Genomic DNA, 7,500 nt, shown 5'->3' on the forward strand with positions numbered 1-7,500 from the left:
ACTACACAACAGCATCATATTACTACACTACATCATTATTACTACACTACAACATCATTATTACTACACTACAACATCATTATTACTACACAACAACATCATTATTACTACACTACAACATCATTATTACTACACTACAACATCATTATTACTACACAACAGCATCATATTACTACAGAACATCATTATTACTACACAACATCATTATTACTACACAACATCATTATTACTACACAACATCATTATTACTACACAACAGCATCATTGTGACAACAGCATCGCTGTTGTCAGCATCATTGTAACAACAGCATCACTGTGACAACAGCATCACTGTGACGACAGCATCACTGTGACGACAGCATCACTGTGACGACAGCATCACTGTGACGACAGCATCACTGTGACAACAGCATCAATGTGACAACAGCATCACTTTTCAGGAGTTTCAGGAGTTTGACGTCGATGTTCATGATCACTGTGAAACAGGAGGTGGAGAACCTCATGGTTCCTTCATTGTTTCAGGAGTTTGATCTGAAGATGTTTCTGAGTCATGATCACTGTGAAACAGGAGGTGGAGAACCTCATGGTTCCTTCATTGTTTCAGGAGTTTGATCTGAAGATGTTTCTGAGTCATGATCACTGTGAAACAGGAGGTGGAGAACCTCATGGTTCCTTCATTGTTTCAGGAGTTTGATCTGAAGATGTTTCTGAGTCATGATCACTGTGAAACAGGAGGTGGAGAACCTCATGGTTCCTTCATTGTTTCAGGAGTTTGATCTGAAGATGTTTCTGAGTCATGATCACTGTGAAACAGGAGGTGGAGAACCTCATGGTTCCTTCATTGTTTCAGGAGTTTGATCTGAAGATGTTTCTGAGTCATGATCACTGTGAAACAGGAGGTGGAGAACCTCATGGTTCCTTCATTGTTTCAGGAGTTTGATCTGAAGATGTTTCTGAGTCATGATCACTGTGAAACAGGAGGTGGAGAACCTCATGGTTCCTTCATTGTTTCAGGAGTTTGATCTGAAGATGTTTCTGAGTCATGATCACTGTGAAACAGGAGGTGGAGAACCTCATGGTTCCTTCATTGTTTCAGGAGTTTGATCTGAAGATGTTTCTGAGTCATGATCACTGTGAAACAGGAGGTGGAGAACCTCATGGTTTCCTTTCTTCTGGTGAAACAAAAGCATAAGATGAGTGTGTGGTGTTTCTGGAGGTTTCCCTCGAAGCAGCAGACTTTCACACTGAGGAGTTCCTTCGGTTCCGTTGTGTCTGAAGCGTCGCCAGGAAGCGGTTCAACTCCAAATCTTGAGTTTACGTTTACAGAGAAGAGCGAGGAGGAAGAGGAGGAAGAGGAGGCAACTGAACACGAGGCAGGAAGTTCAGTGAAGACAGAAAACCTTCGAGGATCTCAGAAAACAGGAAGGAAACGACGTAACTCAGCGAGAGGAAAGTCCTCTCGGTTCTGCTGGTTCCACTTCAGCCTGGAGGCGGAGCTAAGCTCTCGTCCTCGTCCTCGAGGCTTCAGCAGCGTTTCCACAGAACGTCTCCTTTCATTCTGATTCATCATGACAACACAACCCGTCAGTAACATCATGACAACAACACAACAACAACACAACCTGTCAGTAACATCATGACAACAACACAATAACAACACAACCCGTCAACAACACAACCCGTCAGTAACATCATGACAACACAACAACAACACAACCTGTCAGTAACATCATGACAACAACACAACAACACAACCCGTCAGTAACATCATGACAACAACACAACCCGTCAGTAACATCATGACAACAACACAACCCGTCAGTAACATCATGACAACAACACAACAACAACACAACCCGTCAGTAACATCATGACAACAACACAACCCGTCAGTAACATCATGACAACAACACAACAACAACACAACCCGTCAGTAACATCATGACAACAACACAACCCGTCAGTAACATCATGACAACAACACAATAACAACACAACCCGTCAGTAACATCATGACAACAACACAACAACACAACCCGTCAGTAACATCATGACAACAACACAATAACAACACAACCCGTCAGTAACATCATGACAACAACAACACAACACAACCTGTCAGTAACATCATGACAACAACACAACAACACAACCCGTCAGTAACATCATGACAACAACACAACCCGTCAGTAACATCATGACAACAACACAACAACAACACAACCCGTCAGTAACATCATGACAACAACACAACCCGTCAGTAACATCATGACAACAACACAACAACAACACAACCCGTCAGTAACATCATGACAACAACACAACCCGTCAGTAACATCATGACAACAACACAACAACAACACAACCCGTCAGTAACATCATGACAACAACACAACCCGTCAGTAACATCATGACAACACAACAACAACACAACCCGTCAGTAACATCATGACAACAACACAACAACACAACCCGTCAGTAACATCATGACAACAACACAACAACAACACAACTCGTCAGTAACATCATGACAACAACACAACAACAACACAACCCGTCAGTAACATCATGACAACAACACAACAACAACACAACCCGTCAGTAACATCATGACAACAACACAACAACAACACAACCCGTCAGTAACATCATGACAACAACACAATAACAACACAACCCGTCAGTAACATCATGACAACAACACAACCCGCCAGTAACATCATGACAACAACACAACAACAACACAACCCGTCAGTAACATCATGACAACAACACAACAACACAACCCATCAGTAACATCATGACAACAACACAACAGCAACACAACCCGTCAGTAACATCATGACAACAACACAATCCGTCAGTAACATCATGACAACAACACAACAACACTCTTTTAGATCAGGACAGAATAAATGTTGACAGTGGAGCTTGGTGTTGGGGACCTGGTGGTCCATGGTGGAGCTTGGTGTTGGGGACCTGGTGGTCCATGGTGGAGCTTGGTGTTGGGGACCTGGTGGTCCATGGTGGAGCTTGGTGTTGGGGACATGGTGGTCCATGGTGGAGCTTGGTGTTGGGGACCTGGTGGTCCATGGTGGAGCTTGGTGTTGGGGACCTGGTGGTCCATGGTGGAGCTTGGTGTTGGGGACCTGGTGGTCCATGGTGGAGCTTGGTGTTGGGGACCTGGTGGTCCATGGTGGAGCTTGGTGTTGGGGACCTGGTGGTCCATAGTGGAGCTTGGTGTTGGGGACCTGGTGGTCCATGGTGGAGCTTGGTGTTGGGGACCTGGTGGTCCATGGTAGAGCTTGGTGTTGGGGACCTGGTGGTCCATGGTGGAGCTTGGTGTTGGGGACCTGGTGGTCCATAGTGGATCTTGGTGTTGGGGACCTGGTGGTCCATAGTGGAGCTTGGTGTTGGGGACCTGGTGGTCCATAGTGGAGCTTGGTGTTGGGGACCTAGTGGTCCATGGTGGAGCTTGGTGTTGGGGACCTGGTGGTCCATGGTGGAGCTTGGTGTTGGGGACCTGGTGGTCCATGGTGGAGCTTGGTGTTGGGGACCTGGTGGTCCATGGTGGAGCTGGTGTTGGGGACCTAGTGGTCCATGGTGGAGCTGGTGTTGGGGACCTAGTGGTCCATGGTGGAGCTTGGTGTTGGGGACCTGGTGGTCCATAGTGGAGCTTGGTGTTGGGGACCTGGTGGTCCATAGTGGAGCTTGGTGTTGGGGATCTGGTGGTCCATAGTGGAGCTTGGTGTTGGGGACCTGGTGGTCCATGGTGGAGCTTGGTGTTGGGGACCTGGTGGTCCATGGTGGAGCTTGGTGTTGGGGACCTGGTGGTCCATGGTGGAGCTTGGTGTTGGGGACCTAGTGGTCCATGGTGGAGCTGGTGTTGGGGACCTAGTGGTCCATAGTGGAGCTTGGTGTTGGGGAACTGGTGGTCTATGGTGGAGCTTGGTGTTGGGGACCTGGTGGTCCATGGTGGAGCTTGGTGTTGGGGACCTAGTGGTCCATAGTGGAGCTTGGTGTTGTGGACCTGGTGGTCCATGGTGGAGCTTGGTGTTGGGGACCTGGTGGTCCATGGTGGAGCTTGGTGTTGGGGACCTGGTGGTCCATGGTGGAGCTTGGTGTTGGGGACCTGGTGGTCTATAGTGGAGCTTGGTGTTGGGGACCTGGTGGTCCATGGTGGAGCTTGGTGTTGGGGACCTGGTGGTCCATGGTAGAGCTTGGTGTTGGGGACCTGGTGGTCCATGGTGGATCTTGGTGTTGGGGACCTGTTGGTCCATGGTGGAGCTTGGTGTTGGGGACCTGGTGGTTCATGGTGGAGCTTAGCGTTGGGGACCTGGTGGTCCATGGTGGAGCTTGGTGTTGGGGACCTGGTGGTCCATGGTGGAACTTGGTGTTGGGGACCTGGTGGTCCATAGTGGAGCTTGGTGTTGGGGACCTGGTGGCCCATGGTAGAGCTTGGTGTTCGGGACCCGGTGGCCCATGGTAGAGCTTGGTGTTCGGGACCCGGTGGCCCATGGTAGAGCTTGGTGTTCGGGACCCGGTGGTCCATGGTAGAGCTTGGTGTTGGGGACCTAGTGGTTTATAGTGGAGCTTGGTGTTGGGGACCTGGTGGTGTTTATTTATTCATGTTGGTATGTTTTTAAGTCTGATTGTGACTTCATTATAAACATAATATAATTATGGTTTCTTTTCATTACAGGATGTTAAAGTGTTTCTTCTCTCCAGCTCTCTGATGTTAGTTACAGATCAAATCTCTCCTGAGAGCTTTGGGACAGCCCCCAAGATGGCGACGCAGAACAACGTCCGCTTCAATCGAGGAAACAACCATTAAAGACTTGGGATGCAGCCTCTGTTTATGTCGTTTACCTGATGGATTGTTTCCCTGATGGTGATGTGTGCAGTTGGTTGAATCCACCAGCAGGTGGAGACAAACAGCTGATCTCAGAACGGCTTCAGCCCACTGACTCCCACCAGAAGTAAACATGAGCTTTCCTGTTCTACAACTAGTGTCTTAGTGAAAATGGACATCATCTGCATCTGGGCGGGAAAAGCGGTTAGGAAAGGGTTAATAAACTTTTGGACTCTTGGACTGCACCACTGCACCTGTCGACGTCACATGTCGTTACCCGAGGAGAGGGGCGTAGCCTCCGACAGGCTTCCTGAGCAGGAAGCACGTCCTGCTTCAAAGCGAGCACAGGTGAGTCTCTCTCTCTGGATCAGGACCACATGTGGATCAGGACCAGGTGTGGATCAGGACCAGGTGTGGATCAGGACCAGGTGTGGATCAGGACCGCGTGTAGATCAGGACCGCGTGTAGATCAGGACCGCGTGTAGATCAGGACCGCGTGTAGATCAGGACTAGGTGTAGATCAGGACTAGGTGTGGATCAGGACTAGGTGTGGATCAGGACTAGGTGTGGATCAGGACCACATGTAGATCAGGACTAGGTGTGGATCAGGACCACATGTAGATCAGGACTAGGTGTGGATCAGGACTAGGTGTGGATCAGGACCACATGTAGATTAGGACTAGGTGTGACTGACAGTAAGATGATGCATCCGATCAACGGTAAAGCTTTGACTCTGGTCCTGCTGTCGGCTCTGATGATGGGGTGAGTACTACTACTACTACTGCTATTACTACTACTGCTATTACTACTACTGCTATTACTACTACTACTACTACTACTACTACTACTACTGACACTACTACTACTACTACTACTGACACTACTACTACTACTACTACTGACACTACTACTACTACTACTACTACTGACACTACTACTACTACTACTACTACTACTACTGACACTACTACTACTGACACTACTACTACTACTACTACTACTACTACTACTACTACTACACTGCAAAAAATTAAATCTAAGTAAGATGAAATATCTTAAATCAAGGCATTATACGCTTATTTTTTGATTGACAAGATGTTTCTTCTTAGCAGGCCGTTTTAATTTCAGAGTATTTCACTTGTTTCAAGAAGTCTTGGCAAGTCAAATTTTCCTGTTCTGTTGGCAGATAATTTGTCTTATTTCAAGTAATATTTCCCTCATTTTATTACTTTTTTTTCTTGTTTTTGGAAGCTGAATTTTTGCAGTGTACTACTACTACTACTACTACTACTGACCCTACTACTACAACTACTACTACTGACCCTACTACTACTACTACTGACCCTACTACTACTACTACTACTAATACTACTACTGCTACTACTACTACTACTACTGCTACTACTACTACTCCCAAGATGAATTTCACCACGTGTTGGTAGAGCTTCATTGTTGATGATGGTTGTGTTGAACCCACAGAGTTCTGTTCTGCATCCTCCAGTCCTACAGGTATTTATACACACAACATGTATTCATACAAACAATCAAATGCACCACAAACTATGGGTGTGTGTGTCTGTGTGTCTGTGTGTGTGTGTGTGTGTGTGTGTGTGTGTGTGTGTGTGTGTGTGTGTGTGTGTGTGTGTGCGTGCGTGCGTGTGTTTGTGTGCGTTTCAGAGGATTTGAGCTCTTCAATCAGAACAACATCAGACAAGAGAACAGGTCAGTAATCCTTTAGAAACTTTCAGCTCCACCTGCTCCCAAAGACTGCTCACTGCTCACCTGTTACCCTGCTCACCTGGTACCCTGCTCACCTGGTACCCTGCTCACCTGGTACCCTGCTCACCTGTTACCCTGCTCACCTGGTACCCTGCTCACCTGGCTTGCTGTTCCACCTCGACTCGCTGTAATGTTCTAGCAAACATCTTCATCCCCGACAGCTTTTTCAATACTCAAGTGCTTCAACGAGGCATTGATGGCAAGGTGCAAAGTATGGCCCACGTGCTGCTGGAGCACCGGGGTATCTGCTGGAGCACCAGGGTATCTGCTGTAGCACCAGGGTATCTGCTGGAGCACCAGGGTATCTGCTGTAGCACCAGGGTATCTGCTGGAGCACCAGGGTATCTGCTGGAGCACCAGGGTATCTGCTGTAGCACCAGGGTATCTGCTGGAGCACCAGGGTATCTGCTGTAGCACCAGGGTATCTGCTGGAGCACCAGGGTATCTGCTGGAGCACCAGGGTATCTGCTGGAGCACCGGGGTATCTGCTGGAGCACCGGGGTATCTGCTGGAGCACCGGGGTATCTGCTGGAGCACCGGGGTATCTGCTGGAGCACCAGGGTATCTGCTGTAGCACCAGGGTATCTGCTGTAGCACCAGGGTATCTGCTGGAGCACCAGGGTATCTGTTGGAGCACCAGGGTATCTGCTGGAGCACCAGGGTATCTGCTGGAGCACCGGGGTATCTGCTGGAGCACCGGGGTATCTGCTGGAGCACCGGGGTATCTGCTGGAGCACCGGGGTATCTGCTGGAGCACCAGGGTATCTGCTGGAGCACCAGGGTATCTGCTGTAGCACCAGGGTATCTGCTGTAGCACCGGGGTATCTGCTGGAGCACCGGGGTATCTGCTGGAGCACCGGGGTATCTGC

This window comes from Clinocottus analis, unplaced genomic scaffold (assembly GCF_023055335.1).
Source record: "Clinocottus analis isolate CAN_PGR_092001 unplaced genomic scaffold, fCliAna1.0.p SCAF_87, whole genome shotgun sequence".
In the NCBI taxonomy this organism is placed as follows: Eukaryota; Metazoa; Chordata; class Actinopteri; order Perciformes; family Cottidae; genus Clinocottus; species Clinocottus analis.